Source organism: Cavia porcellus, unplaced genomic scaffold (genome assembly GCF_034190915.1).
Source record: "Cavia porcellus strain 051 isolate PalLab524CR breed Dunkin Hartley unplaced genomic scaffold, mCavPor4.1 scaffold_25, whole genome shotgun sequence".
Classification (NCBI taxonomy): domain Eukaryota; kingdom Metazoa; phylum Chordata; class Mammalia; order Rodentia; family Caviidae; genus Cavia; species Cavia porcellus.
The window spans coordinates 2,342,625-2,365,516 of NW_026947508.1; the positions used below are offsets into that span (position 1 = coordinate 2,342,625).

At 50.1% G+C, this 22,892-nt stretch overlaps 1 long non-coding RNA gene across 1 annotated transcript; it reads left to right on the forward strand.

The window, feature by feature from the left end:
• The first annotated feature begins 15,426 nt into the window (after positions 1-15,426).
• LOC134472876 (uncharacterized) lies at positions 15,427-22,492 on the forward strand. Its single transcript, XR_010042853.1, has 3 exons — positions 15,427-15,985; positions 16,577-16,678; positions 18,307-22,492. It is a non-coding gene; the product is annotated as an uncharacterized LOC134472876 (long non-coding RNA).
• Positions 22,493-22,892: the final 400 nt, after the last annotated feature.

Genomic DNA, 22,892 nt, shown 5'->3' on the forward strand with positions numbered 1-22,892 from the left:
CAGAGTAATACTTCTAACTGGGGCTTATCTAGGAATGAAGTTCATTTAACATTCAAATGATTGCTTAATATATTCCATTATATCAGTAAGGAAAATCCCATATGATCATTTTGATGGATTAAGAACAACTTTTACAAGTAAAAGAAATTGTGGACGCATTCCTGATAGATGTGTCTACTCCGCTCAGAGCCTTCCTGGTTTCCTGAGTGCTGTGGGCCAGCTGGGCATGGATGAGCCAGGAAGCCCAAGCTGTGTGTGCCGTGGTGGGCTGGGTACAGCGCTTGGCCTCAGCACACACTGGGAGCAGAGTTCGGCCGTGGAGCCAGCTGCTTCCTGCTGTGATCTGAGGAAATGGTTCTCCCACCCACAGAGCTGGATGATGCGATGCCCCTGCAGAGCAAGACTACTGAGCAGAGCCAGTAGCGAACTGACAAGAGTAACAGCTTTTTCCAGGATCTCCATGCGACTAAGGTACAGCTGGATGCTGCTCTGACCAGCAGGGTTCTCTCCCTGAGACACAGACCCTTTCCACTGAGCAGCTGGGCCAAGGCCACATCCCAGGGAAACCGACTCTTCCTCAGTCTCCACTGTGACTAATCCTGGCCCTCAACTATCAGAACAAAAACGATAGAAACACGAGAACACAAGGCTCCAAGGTGTCTCCAAAGGATCTTAACTCCCCCAAACCCAACCTCACTGAAGTGAACAGGATGATAGGCAAGTAACTAAAACATTCAGTGGTAAGAATGTTCAAATAAATCAAAGAAGAAGAGGCGAATCTTTTTTGAAAGAGAAGGAGAGCAAGACATGGAGGAAGGGGACGGAAAGGTATGCAAAAGAGGAAAGATGGCCTGTTCACACACACCAGTGCCCTGCACTAAAGGTAGTCATGATGTGCTAATAGAAATAAAATTTATAAAAAGAATCGATATCATTAGGCCACACGAAAACAGAATAGCATGGGATGTGAAATGAATCTAAAGAGGAGGTTACTAAAGTGATTCAATTAAAAGAGATGATGCAATATTTGAATGACCATTTTTGTAAAGAACTAGAAATTCTGAAAAAATAAGTATAAACCCAGGATATAAAAATTCAATTTAAGGTATGGACAGCAAGATTAACCAATATGGGGAGAGAGAGAGAGAGACAAAATATAAGACAAGGTTGATGAAGTAGATATTGTACTTAGTGATAATCCAAAACAACAAAACCCTACGAATGCTGAATCCCACAACTACTAGATGACTACCAAAAAAAGTCCAAAAGTTAAAGAAAGATTGGAACATGATGGAAAAGATGCAGAAAGTTATTTATCAAAATCATAGTAGAAAAATTTGCAAATGTAGGGAAAATATTTAACACCCTGTAAAGAAGGCACATAGCATCTCAAATAGCTATGACCAAAAAGCAGCTTCTCCATAACAGCATACTCAAAATCCCAGAACTTCAACACAAAGAAAGAATACTAAAAGCTGTTCAAGAAAAACATCAAGCAACTTGTAAAGACAAACAAAATAACAGGAAATTTCTAAACAAACACCCTAAAGCCAACAGAGTTTCAAGTTTTTCAAGTTCTAGATAATAAGTAACTGCCAACTGAGATTAATTTATCCTGCAAAATTATCCTTCAAGATTGGTGGAGAAATGAAGATTTCCATGACAAAGTTTATATCAAGAAGTTCATGACCAGCAAACCAGCATTACAGAAGGTACTAAAGGGAGTCACAGAGACAGAAACACCAGCCCTACTGAAGTGCAAAAATGATGGGAATACGTCTACCTCAGAAAGTAGTTAAACCAATGAGAAAAAGTAAAGGAATCAGCAATGGAAAAGCAATGCAATGAGAGGACTCAACACATTCCTTTCATGGATGACTTTCAGTGAAAATGTGCCTGACTTCCCACTCAAAAGACAGACTAGGAGAGTGGGCCAAACCCCGAAACCCAACTGTATGTTGCCTACAAGAGACCCGGTTCATCTGGAAAAAAGACATAGACAGAAATCGATAGTATAAAAATCAGTACTTCATGCAACAGGATCCTAAATGGGGCAGGAGTAATTATTACATTTTCAAAGTGGAGTTCAAGCTGGAACTGATGGGCAGAGAGGAACAAGGTCCCTGGTAGCGGGAAAAATTCAACAGGAAAAGATCATAGTATAAATATGCATGGATGAATGACAGCACACTGGTTTCATTAAACATAAAAAGTTAGGTAAACATCAATGGAATTATAGTGGAGGACCTCAGTATCCTATTCCCACAAATGGATGGGTCACCCAGACAAAGCTGACAGAGAAATATGAATTGGGCCACATCCCTGAACAAATAGACTTAGCAGATATCTATAGAATACTATCTCCAACAACAACAGAATGCACATTTTTCTCAGAAGCACACACAACTTTCTTCAAGTAGGCAGTATCTTAGGCCATAAGGCATGCTCAAGGCCTTGAAACAATCTCCTGGAAACTTTGGATTATAGCAGAGTGAAACTAGAAATGAAAAGCAAAACAAACCATAGAAACTACACAAATACAGGCTTCAAACAGACTCCTGGGCGATCAATGAGCCACAGACAAAATCGAAGAAGAAATTAAAAAGTTCCCAGCATCAAATAGCAATGGTGGCACAGCATGCCAAAACCCAAGGACGCAGTGATGGCATTCTAAGAGGGAGGTTTACAAACACTTTACCAAACTTACCAAAAGAAGGAAAAAAAAGATTCCTATCCATGCAATTATAAATAAAAAAGATGAAACCTCAGTGGATGCCCCCAGAACCCAGAGGATGGTAAGAAACTACTTGGAGGGCTTATGTGTCAATGAATTGAAGGGTCTGGAAGAGATAGGTGAATGTTTTGATATATATGATCTAACAAAGTTGAACCCAGAAATTACAAAAAACCTGAAAAGAGCAGTATCAGACATGAAGTAGAGGAATGAACAAAAACCCTACTCACTAAGAAAAGCCCAGGACCCAATGGATTCACTGTTAATTTTACCAGAACTTCAGGGAGGAACTCACATCAATACAACTAGATTTTTCCAAGAAAAGGGAAGAAATCGAAAGGGAAGAAAGCCTGCTAAATGCATTACTTGATAGCAAAACCAGACAAGGACTCAAAAGAAAGAATGGAAAAGAAAGAAAGAAAGTAACTACAGGTCAATTTCCTTAATGTATATTGATGTAAAAATCTTCACCATGGTACTTGCAAGCAGAATTCAGCAAATCATTAACAAGAACGTACATCATGACCACGCTGGCTTCATCCTGGGGATACGAGGGTGATTCAATATTCATAAATCAATAAGTGCAATACACCACATAAACAGAATTACAGATAAAATCATGTGATCATCTCAACAGATACAGAAAATATCTTTGACTGCCATCCAACATCTACTCATGATAAAAACCCTGATGAGGACTTTTCCTGGTAAAAGCCACTGCCAACACCACACTAAATGAGGAAAACCTGAAAGCCTTTCCTCTAAAATCAGGTACATGGCAAGTCTGGGCATTCTGACCACCCTGTTCAATATAGCTTGAAAAATCAGTCAGAATAATAGAATAAGAGGAAGAAATAAAAGAGATCCATATAGGAAAGAAGTCAAATTATCCTTGTTTTTGCAAGATATGATCCTCTACACAGGAGGCCCCTAAAACTACCAAATTACTCTTGGAACTAATAGATGCATCCAGCAATGTGACAAGATACAAAATCAACACACAAAAGTCAATAGCATTCTTATGTACAAACAGTAGTCACTGAGAAAGCAATTCTATCCACACTAGCTTCAAAAAATCTATATATATGCATTCTAACCTCAAAAGTGAAATGAATCTAACCAAGAAAGTAAAAATACTCTATAATGAAAACTATGATGGTCTGAAAAAAGAGACTGAAGATGATACAGGAACATGGAAGAAATCCTCTGTTCTTGGATAGACAGACCCAATACTGTCAAAATTGTCATATTACCAGACAAGATATATAGATCTAGTATATTTTAAGTCAAAATACCAACAGTGTGTTCAATTCTAAGGCCTAGGATTTAGTTCAGTGGCGCAAACACCTGCCTGGCAAGTGCAAGGTGGTTTGATTCCCAGTACAAAAAAAAATTCTAAAATGTATATAGGGCCAGAAGGGACCCAGAATATCAAAAGTCATCCTGAGCAATTAGAACAATGCAGTAGGCATTACAGTTCCAGATTTCAAATTATACTACAAAACTACAATAATAAAAACAGTATGGTACTGGCACAAAAACAGACACCAATGAAAGAGAATAGAGGAAGCAGAAACAACCTCTGGCACCTTCAGCCATCTGATATTTTGACAGAGGGGTTATAAGATATACTGGAGAAAACATGCTTCTGTGACAAATGCTGGGAAAACAGGTTATTCACATGTAGAGGAATGAATACAGATCCATATTTTTTACCCTACATGAAAATCAAATCAAAATATATTAGAGACCTGAAAACAGAAATACTGAATCTACTTGAAAGAAAAAAATTGGAAAACTCTTGATGGCCTTGGCATAGACGAGGGGTTCCCAAACAGAACCCCAAATGCACAAGACCTAACACCAAGAATCAGTGATGAAACTGTACTGAGTTAAAACGCATCTGTGCAGCAAGGGAGACACGCAGGAGAGGAGGCGGAAGCAGGAAGAAGGGGACACAGTTCTCCAGGCACCGCTCAGGCCAGAGCCGCCTATAGACATGTGTCCGTGTAAGAACCGCATGCCCAACAGTTAATTACCCCATGATGCAAAGGAAATTAAAGCCCTACAGAAACAAAGAAAAATATCTTGTTCAGATGCTAAAAGCCTCAATATCATGATATTAATTCTTTCCAAATGTATTGCTAGATTCAGTGTGATCCCAATCAAAATCCCAACGAATTTTTCTTTGGAGAGAACAGGAGGGGTTTTATTGATTGATTGACTGATTCAGCAGCTTTTATTTTCAACTGACTTTGGGTTGATATTTTCTCCTGGTGGCTCAACCAGCACACAGCAAACTCTTTGTAAAATGTTTCACTGTAGAATATGAAACTGATCTAATAATTTCCCATGTTGAGGGCAGTGTTAAGCAGGGCTTCAGGAGAAACCAAACTGCAACTCATGAGTTTGTAGAAAAGAGTACAAATTTGAGTTTGTTTTCTCTTTTTTGCTTTGGTTTGCTTAGATTCACATTATGTAGGTTTTGCTGTTTGTTTTGTTTTACAGAGAGGGGCACCACTGTGGTCATCCTGATATGGGGTGATGAAACTCCCCACCTGCCAGACGTCCGGTACGAGTCTGTATTCTCTAAAATAGAAGGCGGAATTTTAGGAATAACAGAGATTAAGAACAGAATATACTTACTGAGAGAAGGAGAGCTTCTATGTGAGAGAGAGACAGAAGGGGTCTGAAGTGGGTTGTCTAGAGGGTGATTTTAAAATTTATCTGGAAATGCAAAAACAATGAAACTGAACCAGTCTCCAAACCTTAAACCAGACAGAATGATTTTCATAGTGAAAATGACACAAATGTCCATTATCAGGCAGATGACTGAGCCGTGAGGGTAATTCCACCCAGAGGAATTGTCTCTCTCAGCACGAGAACCAGTCACAACACCAACACCAAGCCTTTGGGGGTTAGAAGGGACACAGAAGCACCAAGCTCATGTTGAATGACATCAAAATTTGCTGGGAGCTGGGGTCAGAACGGGAGACTGACCACTGACCAGTGCAAGGCAACTTTCTGGGGCAATGGGAGTGCTCTGTGCTTTGCAGTGAAGGGCACACACGTTCACACATTCGGGGAGACTCATCAAGACCACACTTACCACGGGTGCTTTTTATTCTTCCTATGTTGTATGTTACTAGGGCTAGTTGTAAGTCCAAAGGGTCTTCCAGGGACAAGCTTCAAAAGCTAAGGACACAGCACAGAAACCTGAGGGACATCTGTGGCCTGCGGAGCATCATGGGGCTACGATGTGAACAGGAGGATCCAGCAGGGTCCAAGGAGGAGCCGGCCGAGCCAGGCGGGGTGTGGCCCTGTGCACGGGCTGGGAAAGGCTTCCTCTCGGGGACCACGCGCACTTCATTCTGGGGGGTGCTGGGGGTACTGGGAATCAAACTCAGGACCCCGTGCTTCCCAGGAAGGTGCTGTGCCGCTGAGCTACATCCCAGCCCTACGGGCACTTGATTTGCACACTTACACCTGGCATTTGTGTACACAAGAAGCCATACCAGGGAAGCAGGGATGACATCAGAGCAGTGCTTTGAAAAGTCACGAACAGGTGCCACGTGGAGCATGACTTGCTCAGGGGATGAGGTGAAGGCTGGCCTTTAAAAAACCAAACCTATGGGTGGACATCCTTAAAAAGCTGAGCTGGCCTCTCAGGAACCTGGCCAACACCTTGGACAGACAGCTCAGAAGGAGAAACCGCAGGGCATGCAAAGTGCTCTCTGCCACATTAGCCACGGGAAGAACAGAAACAAAGTGGCCAGCGCACATCCTCCTGTGAGCAAAGGGACTCCTTGGTGCACATCCCTCTGCAACTGACAGAAGCTTGCCGGTGACATGGTGGGCTGTCTTTGAGACTGTCAGGCAATGGAGCAAAGTCCTGATCATTACAGCCACTTCGTCACGCTGGCAGACATCAGCCATTGAAAGTCACTGTCTGCGTTCTCTGGGGCCGTGAGACGTATGCCCACTCCCAGGTGTGCCTGGGACGTGTGCACACCTGGGCAGGAGCAGGCTCATCCTCAGCCCTGCTGCATGCAAGTCCCAGGGGGGAAATGAGCCAGACTTCCATCAGCGGCAGAACAGACCCAGGAATGTGGTAGAGGCTTGCAGTGGAATCACATGGGCACGTGGGAATGAATGAGCTTCGTCCGCACGCCTGGGCCAATCACAGAAATGCGACGTGAGAGAGGCCACATGTAAAGGGAGACGCACTGGTTGACTCCATGTGAGTTAAGCCCAACCACAGGCTAGCGTGAGATTGCAGGGGACACACAGGGCTGGCATGAGGACTGCAGCGGCCACAGCGGCAGAGGAATGGTCTCTCCAGAAGCCCAAATAGCTGCACGTTCTGAGGATGGCTCCCGAGGCCCTTCTGCAGTGCTGACCGGGTCGATGACTTCACTTGTGTGAGTTACATGGGTGTGCACTTTGGAACCATTCATGAACCTGAATGGTTGCATTTTGTGCAATTTCTGTTATACACATTATATTTCCCGACCTACCGTGCCCTTCGAGATGGCAGAGGGAGGGCTGATAGGGTGCCCAGCAAAAGAGCCTACCCACAGACAGGAGTGCAGAAAAGCCAGGGATTGGCTAGAACAAGGAACCTGCCAAGCAGACGGCGGGCGAGTTTCCAAGAGGAATCAGGCGATCGGGGTGAGAGACCGAGGTTTCTGAGGGCTGGAGGACGGGGAAGAAGGGTCTAGACGACCCCTGGGATTATCTAAGGGAAGTCTTTCCCCTGCGTCATTTAGCGGCTGGTCCCTGAGCACCTGCACTGAGTGTGAGATGGCGTGTTTACAGCTGTGCCTTGGACAGGGCCTCTGCTCAGGCCTTAGCTTTGGATAGGAAGGTGCTAGGAGCTCACACACATCTCCTAGGGATGATGGACCAGGCTCTGGGGGGACGAATGGGACTTTTCTACCAGTAGGTTACGGCTGTCCTAGGCCCCTTACTGAGAACCCTTTCTGAGTCTCTGGCTGCCTTCCCTGTCAAGGGTTTTGGTCCTTTTCTTTCCAAATGGGCCGCCACCAACTTTCCAAAGTCAAATCACTGGCATACAGGTGAAGCAGTAGCATCCACACCTGCTTCTGGGTGAGCAGAGGCATAGGGAGGGCCCCTCGTCAGGGCTGGGGGTTATTTTCTGAGACTGGGACCTAATTTGGGCAAAAAGGTTCTGGTCAGGTTGTGTAGCGGGACCAGGCGGTCGTCCAGCAAGCATCACTGACAATTACTGATTTCGGGATGAAATAAAGTGGGGAAGGCAGTTTCCTAGGCACGGGCCAAAGAGAAGGGTGGCTATGACAATGATAATGATCATTAATAACCATTTTGGCCAAAAGGACTTTGAGAACCAAGCCCAGAAAATGTCATAAAAGGCTGGGCCTCGGTTAGACATAGATCTAGCTAACATAAACGTACAAAGCCTGGAGCAGCCTGCAGAAACTTAGTTTATACCAGAAAAGTGATAATGTGTAGCAGCTGGAATAGTTATTTTAGTATTCTTAGCCTGTGGCAGACCTGCATGCAAGAAACTGCATTTTTACTGGGGGATATGTCACTGGGGAACCCCAGAAAAGAGGCCCTCACACTCACCCCGCCCATAGGGCAATCTTAGGTTCTCTGTATCACCGAAAGGGAGCCTTCAGGATGCATCAGTAGGCGGTATAAAGGGATTTATTAGGCAGAATTTTAAGGTACACACTCAAAGAAATCAAGTACAGCTCGTGAAAGAGTACAAGGCGCTTGTAGCCTGAGCAGGGTGTATTTATGGGGGCTTTGAGGCTGGAAACCCATAGAACTCGCAAATCTATGGAAAGAATGGATTCAATTTACAGGCAAAAGGAAATAACCCAGGCTTATTGTGTCTGTGCAGACCTTAGGAGATTCGGGCTGAGTTTGTGTCCTGAGCCTGCAGTTTTCATTAAAAGCGCAATTTTTCTTATCTCCCTTCTGCTGGTCTTCTCTTTCCTATCCTGCCGCAGGGTACTTCGATGTTCTTCAAAATAACACCGTGATGCTACAGCAAAACAGGCCAAAGGACACACTCTGGGAAAGCTGAGGGGCTGGAGTCCAGAGGTTTCATTTACCTATTATTTATTCATTTTTGGTTGTAGGTTGCGATGATACAGATGTGGCTGAGGGTGTGAACAGCTGGTGTTAAACTTTTCAATGTTGAACAAGACTTGGCTGCAACCTGGCTTATCCCCAGAGGGACACAACTCTAGTGCCGTGACAGGGGCTGGGTGATAAGCCAGGATGATAGTTGTTTATTTAAAGACTTTATTTTTAGTCTAGTTTTTTAATAAGAAAGAATATTTTCATATCTAACGTTTGAAAAACATTGCTGTAGACGTAAAAATCACTTTCACTTTTAAATTACAATCAACTTAATTATATAACATCCAGGCAGCCGCTTTTTTCAACCACAGGGAGAGTTTTAATGGGGCCTGCAGAGAAAGCCCCCTTTTCTATGTAGGTTTAATTATACAATAGAATTTTAATTCTTAGCAGTTTTATGAAGCAAACAATATTAAGCATATTCAGAGTCCACCAAAAAACGCATACACATATCAGGGAAAGAAAAATAGCGTGATATGTTTTCAGATGTTTTAACAGATGGCGGGGAACCCTAGAGGAGGTTGTACAGAGCAGAAAATCCACTGCACTGCCTGTACTTAGAGGAGAAATTGAAAACGGATGTGCAGCAATCTCAGTGACCAAGGCCACCCGGTGCCCATTTGTCATACTAATAAATGTCTGGAAGCTCACGGCCACCACTGGAGCAGCTTTGGTAATTGTGGAGACCAAAGGCGACTTGTATTAATCTCATGATGTCTCTCTAAATTTATCATTACATTGTTTATGTAAGTTTTTATTTTCCTGAATTGTGTATACATTTTTGCTCTCTCTATATATGAAATGCAATTTGTGAAAAGACACATAATGTAATCAAATATCTTGCTTTTTAAAACTCAAGCCAAGAATACTTGAATTTAGTAACTGATGATTCAGAGGTTCTTATAAATATTTATAAGCATTAATCCCATTTATTTATTTATTCATTTTAGCAATTGATTTAGATTATGTGTAAGACTCAGGGGGTTAGACTAGCATAATTCACATATGCATACATGGTTTTAAGCGAAGGGAGAAAAATCTCTAAAAGATTTTGTATTTGAAATATAGAAAGCAATGGACATTGTATCTTAGAACTTTTAGCAAAGATAAATATTTTGACTGACCAACAGCCTAAGCAAAAATATACTTTAGTAATTTTAAAGATATGCTTACATTTATTTTACCAGTGAACTTATTTTTAATCCTTATGAACTGTCTTAGTTACTTTTCTGGTTGCTGACACAATATCCAACACCCAAAGCCAAAGGAGGAAAGGTTTGTTTTGCTTACAGCTTGTGGAGGTTTCAGCCAACAGTCACTGGCTCCGAGGCAGGTGGCATGGCAGTGGGGAGAGCAGGGGAGAAACAGTCCACAGCAAACAGGGCAGGCAGGAAGGCAGCACAGCAGCAGAGCAGCTCTGTCCCTCGTATGCTGTCCAGCCCACCAGCCTCAGGGCAGTAGCACTCACACCCAGGGTGGGCCACCCTCAATCCTAGCATCAACCGGAATTATTTAACCTTTATGTTCTAAAATTCTAAGGCTAGTTTATGTGAATTTTTTGGTACTGGGGATCGAACTCACAACTGAATGCTTCTGGGGCAGACAGTTATGCCACTGAGCTAAGTCCCCAGCCCTTATGTGAATCTTGCACCTCATGGTTTTTATCCTGTAACACTTTAAGTGAGCTTGGTGATTCTTGAGTACCTGGAAGGTTGTTTCCCTTCCTTCCTTCCTTCCTTCCTTCCTTCCTTCCTTCCTTCCTTCCTTCCTTCCTTCCTTTCTTCCTTCCTTCCTTCCTTTGTTCCCTGGAAGAAGCCCTAACAGTGCCTGAGCCATAAGTTTGTGAGAATGGAAAAGAAAAAAAAAAAGATGGAAAAAAATAAAAAAGAAAGGAAGTTGGAGTCAGACAAACCCCCTAAAAGGATCCTTGAATGCATCAGCCTCAGGAGCTGCCGTGGAGACCGGCGGACTGTGAGAGGCCTTGGGGGGCACCCACAGCCCCGCACAGCTGGGGACCTTGTATGAAGGCTGCGTGCGAGGGGTCCGAGAGCCCTTCCGGTCACTGTGAAGAGGTCCCCCTGGAGGACTGAGTTACGATGATGGTGCTGCTGGTGGGCACAGTTCCTGATGCAGGAGCAGTAAGCACTGTGCAGGAAAAGGAGGCTGATTTGAGAGCTCCAGGGTTAAATCTGGCTGCGATGTGTCCCCAAGGCAAATGGGAAAGGACAGAGGACAACAAACTCTCAGTGAAGCCCAACCAGACATGTGGTGTCCCCACAAGGAATCCCGTAAAGGTGATGGTCTCCGAGCTGATGTGCTGAGCTCTGATCTGTGGTGTGCCCCAGAAAGCCGGGTCTCTCACTCTGGTTTCAGTTTGAAGACATGGGTGCTTGGTGCTGTGACTTCTAAGTGGTCAGATTTCCAACCAATCAGATTTCCAGTTGATCAGAGTCATGGAGGAAGAGACTCATGAACTTACCCTGAGCACTGAGCAGCCACCAGGGCAGGAGACCCACCGTCCTGGAGAGATGGAGGCCTGGGCGCTTGTGCACCTCCTGGACCAGGAAGTTCAGCTAAGACAGGACAAAGGAAGGCCGATTGCCCACTATGTGCAGGGAGGGATCCCAAGTACACACAGGTTCGCTCTGGGGGAGGAGGGTGCCTTCTCACCTGCGCTGCAGGCTAAGACTGCATGGGTCCCGCAGGGAGAGCAAGTGGCCCCTTCCCAGGACAGAGCACAGTGCACAGCCGCCTTGGGTCCCACTGGAGAGCTGCCTGGCTCTGTCCAGAGGGTGGACACAGGAACTAAGGCTTTCTGCAAGCGGCACAAAGGGGCTCCTTAGCCAGCACCTAACCCGAGACCAGCACCCCAGCCTACGGACAGTGGCTCTCAGGGTCACAGTGCAGTGACTTCAGGTCTCCGGGGAGCAGCCCTAGCCGGGGTCCCTCATTTGTCCCAGCTGGGTCTAGCAACCACCCACAATCATGGGAGTGGAGAGAGGGCACGGCAGCCAAGGAGCTTACTCCATCCTCCAGAGGGACACTGGACACCAGGTGGGAGCGAGAGGTGAGGGCCGGAAGTGCAGCTGGACAGACAGGAAGTGTGCAGTGACAGGGCTGGCTCAGGTGCGCTGTCCCTGGATGGTGGTGGCTAGTTCCAAGACAGTCTTGTTCTCAGGGTGAGATGCTGGGGTTTCTGAGGGCTGGAGGTCAGGGAAGAAGGGTCCAGATTCCCCATGGGATTAGCTAAAGGTGTCTTTTCCCTGCACATTCAGGGGCTCTTCCCGGAGCACCATATTGGGTGTATGATGAGGTGTTTGCAGCTGACAAGGCCACTTCCTCAGGCCTCCAGTTTAAATAAAAAGGTGGTAAGGAGCTCCACACACATCCTTTAGGGAAGCTGAGTTAGGGCTCAAGGGGAAGTGAATGGGCCTGTTACAGCAAAAGATTTGTTGCTGGCTTAGACCCCTTACTGCGAGCAGGATGTCTTTAGCCAGCGCTCTTTTGTTAAAGGTTTTCTTTTTTCTTTTTTGCCAGTGGGGGAACACTACATAAAATTTCAAAGCGATCGCCAAAATCCGTGTGGTCATGGAAGGTTGCTCAGGCTGTGCACTGCGTGATGTGAGAAGGCTTCTTCACGTGTAGACATCAATGATCCTAAGAGAAGAACAAGCTCCTGATGTGCAGCTTGGCTTGGTGCTGCCTAGAAGAATGAAAAGCAGGAGGAGAGACCAAGGACAGGCCAGAGGCAGGGCGCCACCAGGAAAGTGCAGCGGGTGAAGAGGACGCAGAAGGGGCTGTGCGTGTCTCACAGCAGCCCTGGCTCTCCAGCCTCTCTCCTGCTTCCCAGCTGGGCTTGCCCCCTGACTGCAGCCAGGACCAAGGCCACAGGAAACCAGCTCAGGGCCCTCCCGGCAGGAGAGTAAGGGCCTGGTGGATGGACACGAGAGGGGCCACCACAGGAAAGACGTGGACGATGTGGTCAGGGCTCTGCCTGAGACGGGATCTGGACGGGTGTTCATCTCTGGCCACCAGGGTCCTCCTGCATTTACCCTCACGGGTGGGCAGGTGTGAGGCCGAGATGGACACTGTGCTCCCAGACCAGCAGAGCTAAAGTCAATTAACTCCCTGCTTCTTCTCATTCCTAATTCTGGTTTTGTAGGTTGACTCCTGCTAATGATTCCTGAAGGGCAGAATGTCATCCTGTTAGTGTATTCACATGCTAATAGGAACCTCGGGGCTCTAACAGGGGAAATCAAGCCTCAGAGGAGCGGCCCTGGGAAGGGTCCTTGGGAACCCTGGGCCTTTTGATTTGATTGTGTGGGGCTCCTTGGAGACTGTCCTAGGGCCAGCTCTGCATGCAGACTCCCAGGGGGTCATGGACCTCACTGCCCTGCCCAGCCACCGAGAAGACCTTGGTTGATCCCACAAGGGAGGCTGTGGCAACCTGGCTTTCACCCTTGTGATGAGGCAGGAGATGCGGGTGTGGCCGACTGAGAGGGCAAGTTCCTGGCAGCCAGCACACAGGTAGAGCGGTTTCCAAGCCCTGCCCCTGGGCCAATCAGAATGAGCCGTCTTCAACTTTTCTGGCATGAAACTAAGCAGGATTTTGATAGGATGGCCTGGCTCTGACGTCATCCAGAGGTACAGAGGCTGGATCTTGTGACCACCTGAATTCTTTCTCTTGGCCAGGTTCGCTCTGCAGGGCTACTCCTTTCCCCCACCGTTAATAAATGTAAAATCTCACTGCCTGTGTCACGCGTGTAGTCCAGCTCTTTGTCCAGGACTCCAAGGCCCAGAAGGAGTCTATAAAACCTCAGACTCAAGGCAGCAGGAGAGGAAGGGGCCCCACTCTGATTCATGGGGGGCTCAAGCTGGAGCAGGCCTTGCCCCACAGAGGGGTTTGCCTGCAGGAATCCACACAGGCAGTGACTGGAACTGAGGTCAGATAGAGGAAATAAGAGAGGAGAAAGAAGCCAGGGAAATCCATTTTATGTTCTCCTTTCTTGGCTAAAGTCTGGGTTGAGCCTGCTCAGCTCTGCCCCGGGCCTGCTGAGTGCTTACCCCGCATCTGTTTTCTGAGAGTGATCAGCCCCAGAGTCACCAGCACGTGTCTTACCTTCAAGACAGAGGTCACCAAGATGAAAGTAACTGAAGTCAGGGTTTGCAGAGGTGCCCCATCCTGCCCCGGTCAGGCCCAGGCTGCACAGCCACCTTGCTCTGACTTTTGCTCTCGGGACTGGTTCTCCAGCCCACACAGTGCCCTTGGCCCTGCACTCCTCTGTCCCTCACTCGGACCCTGTCACCTCTGCAGCTTCACCGGGCTGCTGCCCCAACCGCCACTCGGCCCCCTGCAGCGAGCAGAGCCGGCTGCAATGCCCCAGACTCTCATGCACCCACATCTGTGCTTGCACCTTTCCTGCCTCAGCTGGAAGCTCAGCGCCTGGGTAAGCAGCTCCCGGCTCCCGGAGCCAGGGTCCTCGGCCTCTGCCTGGGTTTCCTGTTTCCCTGTTCTGGCACTGTTGCCCTACAGGGGACCGAGCCCTAGTGTGCCTTCTGGTCAGGAGCAGAGGATCTGCCTGACAGCTGCTGGGCAGACAGGACAGGCACCTGCTCCTGGCTGGTCAGAGGTGGTGGCTGGGATGGGTACACTGGGGGCACGAGGAGCCTGCTGAGATGGGCACCCCAGGAGCAGTGTGTGCCAGGCATTCAGTGGTGAGTGTCCCTGTGCAGCTGTTGCCAAGGCCGGGAGTGTGGGGAGTTTGGCAGTGACCTCTGTCGGTGACGCTGTGTCTGGGGGCCCGTCCGCAGCCCCTGGATGTCTGTGTCTGTCCCTGTGTGTGGGGCACCGTGCTGTAACTGTGTGGAGCCTCTTGTGATATGACCAGTTGTCCCTGATGCAGCATGGCTATTGGGGCTCCCTGCAGAGTCTGAGTTCTCACCCTCTTCCGGCCAGAGCAAGGACTACACCTAGATCTAAGGGCTAGCAGTGTGGGTGGTTTGCCAGGCTCCCATCATTTTTGGGGAGATTTTATGTTCTCCTGATCACACCAGTACATACACTTGTACATACACAGCTGGCGTGAGACTCCCAGGAAAATAAAACTCAGCCACGCCTTCCCAGGACGGCAAAAATCAGAGGAAGCCATGCTCCTCCTCCCCATATCCCCAGGCTCCGGGCCTGGATCGTGTCCAGAGGCTTTCAGGGTGAGTGATACACCTGCCTCATCTCAGTTCCAGTCTGGGGCTTCCCTCCACGGGCTTCTTCAGGCTGTGCTCCAAGCCAGGGTTCCCAGGAAAAGCCGCCATCTCTGCTGAGTGTTCGGGATGTGGGCACACCTTGCCCAGAGCGTTACACGCCTGTGCATGACTTCGGCTAATCCTCGTCACAGCTCTGCTGGGAGTCTGCTGCCTGTGAGTGAGGGGACAGGTTGGCCTGACCTCCTATAAGGCTGCTGTCCCTTCTTTTCCTCCAGGGCCAGGCTGTCCAAGGAGGGGGCTCCGGCACCTGACCAGACATTGTGTGAGTGAGGCTGGTGCGCACCGCTCACAGGGGGCCTCCCCCTCGGTGGATGGTGGGGTCCTTCCAGCCGGCGGGTGTGAAGACAGCTGGAGCTGGTCCGAGGCCAGGATGCCCTGAGCTGGGCGTGCACAGCGCCTGCCGGGGCTGGCTGACTTCTGAAGTAGGACAGGAGAGAGGACGCCATGCCACAGTGCACCTGCGCCCCTCATCCCTGCGTGGCAGACTCAACTCGCGGGTGCGGAAGTAGGTCGCAGAAATGGGGACAGCCTCGCTCACACGGAGCCCTGTACGCTCACTGAGTCACCGGCAGCCGGCAGCCAGGTCTCTCGGAGCAGTCCGTGTGCAGTTTCAGGACGCCAGGGACCCCAGGAAAACCCAGCCTCGGCAGAGGACAGCGAGGGGCACTGGACGGGCTGCTGGCTGCTACTCCAAGGGAAGTGGACACTTGGCTGTGACCACGCCTGGGCGGGCGAGGGCTCAGAAACCCGACTGTGCTCACTCAAGACAACTGACTTTGGAGCCACAGACTACGGGATATCAGCTGGGAAGCTGTGCCTTTCTTTCACCAGGGCCCAGAAATGCTCCCTGGCCAGGTGGGAGAGCCAGGGCCAAGGCATAGAGGGTGTGGCCTCCCCTGACAGTTCTGCAGATCTGGTGTCCTGCGGTGGACGGAGGTGGGGGGGAAGGAGGTGCAAACACAAGATGGGAAACGCAGTGGGAGACCCTTATTTGAGCCTCAGTGCAGGTGAGAGTTGGCCGAGGTTCCATGGTGTGGAACACGGGAATGCAAGGAGAATCTGGGGTAACTCAGGGGAGCCAGCTTCCGCTCCGGGTGTAATGCCTACACCAGAAGTAAGGCTTTCCCGGCTCACGCCCCAGACTCCCCAGGTGTCCTGAAGGGGGTGCCCCAGAGGGGCTGGCAGGGTCAGCACCCTGCCAAAGCAACCTGGACTAACAGGGGCCAAGGGACCAGGGGACTTCAGCTTCCCTACGTGCAGTGAAGGAAGTCACAGGGTGACAGGTGGATCCTCTCGGGTTCAAAGATGCAACCCTAACTCCAGCAGAGGGGCAGACATCAGGCCTCCCGCAGGTGCCAGGGGTACTGGGGATTGCAGCTGCTAGGCACAAACTCAAGGGGCGCTGGAAACCAGACAGAGGCACCTCCTGCCCGCTGTTTCCTCCAGGAGGCAGGACGTGGAGTGCTTCTGACAGCCTGGGTTACTGACCAAGTTCTCCAACTCACGCCATGTGGTCTTGGATGAGCAACTCCCGGCCTCCTCTGTAAGGTAGGGGTGATGGCGGTTATGTTGTGGTCAGATGAGTTCAGACAGGGGGGCATGGACTCGGTGCCCAGCCAAGTGTGTGTGTGTGTGTGTGTGTGTGTGTGTGTGTGAGAGAGAGAGAGAGAGAGAGAGAGAGAGAGAGAGAGAGAGAGATTAGATTCTGGGGTGAATATTTGTTTAGAATGAGAAAAAGTTGCAATGTTTCCAAAGTCTTATAAAGCCAGTGAGTGCAAGCATTTTCTGTTGGCTTATGTCATGGGTTTCTGGTTTCCATCAGGATAATTTGCCCCCTCATATTTGAATTTTGCAGTGATCCATAATTCTGAAAGAATTCAAGAAACTAATCAGAAATGGATGCATTTTGCAGTGACGACTCCGTCCTGAGCTGCAGCTCTCCGTAATTAAGTTATTCCCACACAGATTAAGCCCTGGGTGACTGGGTGTAGTTTTGTCGTTGAAGTGTGTATTTCCCCAGGCTGCTTCCTGGGGAGGCTGGGAACACGTGACCATTTCAGCTGGGGCTTAGGACAAGAGCTCCAACCCCGAAGTCTGATCAGAATTCTGATCCCTTCTGAGCCAAGGCAGCCCAGGCAGGGGTGGCAGAGGTGAGCTCACTGCAGGTTTGTGTCCAGCCAGAGCAGCTCGGGGCAGTATGCAGGGGGACAGGAAAGTGAATCTGTCATTGTTCACAGCCCTGCTGAGCACCCTCCATGGGTGCTCCGGCTGTGGTCACCGTGGTGACTGTTGGCATTGCAGTTGTGGCACACAGAGTTGTGGGGGCTCTTGTGTTGGTTGACTGTGTCATCTTGCTTGCTGCCGATAATGGCAGGTGTTTGCAGTTGATGTCATGGTGACCATTATGAGGGTGGTTTCTCTTGTGCTCGCTGCCAACGATGTTACAGTGGTTGAGCCTGGGGCAGGGGTTGCTGAGGTCATAGTTGGGGTTGATGTGCGGTGGGATCTTGGTGAATGATGGCACGGTTGCTGCTGTTGATGTCCCCATGCTTGTGGTCATGATGGGAGTTAATATTGTGAAAATGGTGCCTGCTATTGTAGTTGACTTGTGGTTGTGGTTGTGGTTATGGTGATTTCTGGTGTCTGGTGTCTGGTGCTTGGTGTTGATTGTTGATGACGTCATAGATGGCACTGATGATGTCATTGCTGATGTGGGCAGGACCGCAGCTGTGAACACTGGTGGGTTGTGGGTTGCTCTGTGGTTGTAGCTGACACCGTTACTGTGGTTGTGGTTGAGGCAGTGACTGCTGACGCTGTAGCTCTCATGAGGGTCCCTGTCTTTGGGTGGTGACTGTCGAGATACTGTGGCTGTGGTGGCTGCTGGCATTTGCACGCTGCCCATGTGGCCCCCGTCTAGGGGAGCGCCACTCCTTGCCTTGGCTTGTTGGTAGACAAGTGAATTAAGACAAGGACTGCAGGTCTGGAGCACCTGCTGCCATCAAGTGCTGGGTCCCTGTCATTCCCAGGGACTCCGTTAGAGACAATAACCCCGTGAGAATATTCCAACCCAGACAATTTAAATAATTCTTCCAGTAGAAATTCCAGGAGATGCTATCAAAAATATTATGAGTAAGTATACAGCACCAACTGTGTCTAATCATCTTTTCTTTCCTTAGCCCTGTTGGGAGGAGACAAGCTACGAAGACCCTCTGGCCTGGTCTGTCCAGTGAGTCCTCCCTTCTTTCCGCGTGGGATTCTGGGATCTTCCCTTTCCTCTGCTAAGTTTTTCATTGTTATTTATTTATTTGAAAAGTTTCTGTGGAGTGACTTCTGAAAGCAGGTTTGCTCTCAGCTTACAAGGGGCCAGAGCTCTGTCCAAGAGAGCTCTCTGATCCAGCCAGCTGATGTGTGGCGCTGGGCTCAGCCCTGGGGAGACTGTGGGGGTGACAGCCTGGCCGGCCTGCACTCCCTTCCGGCTGCCACCTCCTGTCCTCGGGCTGGAAGGAATTGCTGAGTCTCAGCTTCTTCACTGAAGACTTGGGGACAATGACAGGGTGGCCTGAGACTGCAGGAGGCTGCACCCAAAGCTGGACACGAGAGACTTGTCCTGACCCCGGCGCAGTCTCCCCTGGGGTGGTGAGTTGGAGCAGCGGCCTCTCCAAGCACAGGTGCCGGCAGCCTCCCTCTCCCTGTCCCTCGGAACATCCTTGCCAGGCCGGCACCCAGGCGGGGTGTCCTCTGGGACATGAACAGCTCCTTCCTGAGGTTCCATGTGTGACCCCAGCCTTCCCTGCACAACCCCGAAACAAGCTAACAAGCCACACTTCTGGTAACTACAGTAATGACAATCCTGCCCCCAAAGGGCCTTTCTCCAGGGGGAGATGGGACAGGGGTGGAGGAGCGGGCCATGCAGAAGGCAAGCGAAGAGCCCCAGGTTTGTGAGCTAGTAGGGACCTCACCTTAGTCACAGCAGGAGGGCAAACCTTGCACAAGGCCCTGTGAGAGGCAGCGGTCTCCTCCTCAAAACGGTCCCCGGAGGAGGGTGCAGCTGTCCCCTGCCGACTCTGCCTAGGGCCGGCTTTATTTATTCTCTCCTTTTCAGAACCCGGAGGCTGGCGCATCCCTCCTTGTTCTGGATGAGGGACAGACCCAAGGCTGGAAGGCTGAGTGATTTCCTAGGGAAGCTGCCCCTGAGTCCATGCTCTGCTGGACACAAGGGATACTCAGTGTCCCCAGCTCTACCTAGCTGGGTGAGAGCTGGAGGGTCCCCAACCTGACCTGGCCCAAAGTCCAGGTGGCCTTGCTCCAGAGCTCGGTCCCTATGGGTGGATAACCACACAGTCTCTAGGGTTGGTTTTCCAGTCCTGTCCTTGATGTCATCCAGCTATGTGCAGGGACCAGGGTGTAAATGCTCTGGGCCCCTGAGCACCCATCTCACAGATCGGGAACTGTGGGTACCTCGGTGCTGAGCGCCTTGGGGATGTGGCCATGAGCAGCATGCTGTGGGTCACCCAGTCTTCTCTTGGGCCCCATGGAAGCTGTGACAACGCGAGTTTGCTCTGAGGCAGCTCGTGGACAAGGCCACCTCGACCTGACCGGCTGTGCCCAGCAGCTGGGGCAGCCAAGGCTCGGGCTCCCCAGGCGCTCACCTGGGGCTCCTGCTGCATGAGCGCCGTCTCCAGGTAATTTGTTGTAATCAGCCGGCTCTGCTGTGGTCCCCTGCTGCAGAGCTTTGAAATACACAAAACTCACTTAAGGCAAAGGGATGATAACGGCCCAGCGCAGGAGAAAACCAGCTCCTTCAGAGTCCGATCGGTCTTCATCAGAAGCAGCCCATTAAGGCAAGCGCGTGCCTGGCCCCATGCAGGGCATTTGCATATTTTCTAAGTTCTTAACAGAGAAAAATCTGAAGGTGTCAGGATGGAGAACTCAGGACCGCTCTTATTCCCCGCAAGATAAACGAGCAGAGTCATCTTTAATGAAGGGAGAGGTGAAGTGGGGGAAGATGCCTTTGGTGCTGAGCCACTCCGTCCCCTCCCACAAGCCAGGAGCGGTTGGCCAGCAAGCAGGAGAGACAGAGGGAGATGGGGGTCAGCCAGAGGTGTGCATGTGGCTCCTTCTTTGCCTTCATTCTTTTTTTTTTTTTTTTTTTTTTTTTTTTTTGGTACCAGGGACTAAACTCAGGATCTTGTACATGCCAGGCAGGTGCTTGTGCCACTGAGCTAAATCCCCTTTGCCTTTCAAACTCTGCTGCTTCTTGTGTCCTGGACTTAGGCATGTGGGGGTTGGCAGCTGACCTGGTGCTGATTCGACAGTACGGTGGCCCCTGCCCTCTGCCAAGGAGCACCGAGGTCCCCCAGCCAGCCCTGCTCCAGCTCTGCCTTGGAAATCAATGGGACCCCCGCAGGCCACTGGGCTGTTGGTGGGGAGCAGAGGGCTCCCTGTTGCAGAGCTCCGAGTGAGCTTTGCAGAAGTTCCCAGAGTTGGAGGCAAGATGCACAGAGCCAGGACTGTGCCTCCTCATCCCAGGACTGAGCTGGGACACCCTGGGGTGAGGTCTGCAGTGAGGAAGGTGCGGCAGGGACAGAGACCTGTCACACAGCACTTGGGAGTGGTCCCCACCCTCCTGCAGCTGCCCTGGCTCACAGTTCCTGCTGCTTCCCTTCCACAGGCCGCCCTGGCTGTGCTGGCTGTGCTGGCTGTGCTGGCCACCAGAAGATGATCCTTACAAAGAAACCACTTCCTTTGGTTGTTTTTAAGCCCAGGTGAGGCTTCCCAGCCGGCAGCATCTGAGCTTGGCTTGGAGATTCCCAGCCATGGGCTCCCAGGGGCCTCTAGGAGCCATGAGTCCCCCAGCTGTTGGCCAGCAAGAAAGCGGGGACCCCCAGCTCTGCACAACAAAGAGCCGGTTCATTCAACATAGTGAGCTCTGGAAAGGGATGTGGCCCGTCAGACAGCTGACAGCAGCTGGGCAGCTCCCGGGGCACAGCCAGCTCGGCCACGCTCTGACCCTTCTCCTACAGACGGGGAGGTGGAGTGGGTCCCCTGCACTGTGGGCAGCTGTGCGGGCAGCACAGAGGAGCCAGAGCTGGTGACTGATGAGGGTGGGCTCTGTGTCCATTCACCTAGCGCTACCACTGCTGTCCCCACTTTGCCAAGCGCGTCAGACTTTCGTGGCATGCATCTCGTCTGCAGGAGCACCTCCTTTCCTGCTCACGTCCAGCTGTGGAGTCCTCTCCTCCCTGCTCTGCCCCTGGAGACTGTGTTAGGATGGGGTGGAGCCCTGGCCACCCTGGTGCCAGCCCAGGCTCCTGCAGTGTGGTGCAAACCTTGAGACAGGATGAGTTTGTGAGCTTACTGATGTCTTGTGCATCTCAGTAGCCTCGTCACCCGTGGCCTGCGGTGTGGAGAAGGAGAAGCGCTCACCCGCAGTGGGAAGCCTAATGGAACCCCAGACAAAGACAGCTGGACACTCATCGAGCCATGCCTGAAGCCGCTCACCTCTAGATTTTCCTTACTGTGATACGTCCAAGCAGAGGTTTCACCCTTGGCAACCCAAAGTCCCCCCAGTGAACTCTGTAGGAAGGGCAGCTGTGATTCCCTTTCACAGCTGAGCACTGGTGTTTCAAATCACAGAAGAGGCTGTCCTTGGTGGGCCTGACCTAATCAAGTGACCCCACAAAGGAGATGCAAAGCAGTGGGTCCCCTCCTGCTGTCCTAGAAGGAAGCACACTGCCCTACAGTGTGGGGACACCAGGCAGAGCGTGGGCCAGCCCCAGAGCTGAGGGCTTCAGGCCTACAGGACGGCTGCCTGCCACTGAGTTCAGCCCTAGAGGAGATGGGATCCCTGCGACAGCTTCAGCTGAGACCCTGAGCAGAGAGCTTACTGGAACCCAGAATCCCGGCTCAGAAGAGATGAAGTGACTGATCATGTGAGGCTCCTGAGACCTGGTAATGTCTCCCTCAGAACAGAAGAACTCAGTATGGAGGAACTCATCTCTCCACAGACCAGGTCAGGGCCAAAGATTAAAGTACCCAGATCCGTATATCCAACCTATCTTTATCTATACTTCTATCTCTCTCTCCACTCTCCACCTCTCCATCCATCTTCCCATTCACCCATCCATCCATCTTCCATCAGTTCATCCATTTATCTTTTCATCTACCCATCCACTTCTCCGTAGGTCTCTCCATCCATCATCCATCTCTCCATCCATCCATGTCTCCACACATCCATCCATTTTCCATCCATCTATCCATCTATCCATCCGCCCATCCATCCATCCATTAGTCCATCCATCATCTGACACCCAGCATAATATCCCTTTTGATTAAATCAAGCTAAGTGACTTGGGACCTTCATTGTCCTGTCAAGGTTCTTACTCTTCAGCGTCTGGCATGACCCTGTCATGGGTGTGGCCTCCTGTTGCAGTCTTCTGAAGTGTGATTTCACTTGTGTATCCGGACCAACCACAGCACGTTAGCCCCAATGTTTGCCTTTCACCTAGTTGACTGAGTCTCCTCATCCTTCACAGTCAAGGTTACCAACCCTTGAGTCAGGAACCTTGGTCAGTGTGGCCGAGCCAGATGCTATGCCTGTGCCCCTTCACTATGACCATTTTACAAACACAAGCTGCAATCTTGGTGTCTTGGTTACTTTTCTCTCATTGCTGAAACAAAATACCCAACACTCAAATGAAGAAAGGAAAGGTTTATTTAGCTCACTGCTTGTGGAGGTTTCAGTCCATAATCAGCTGGCTCC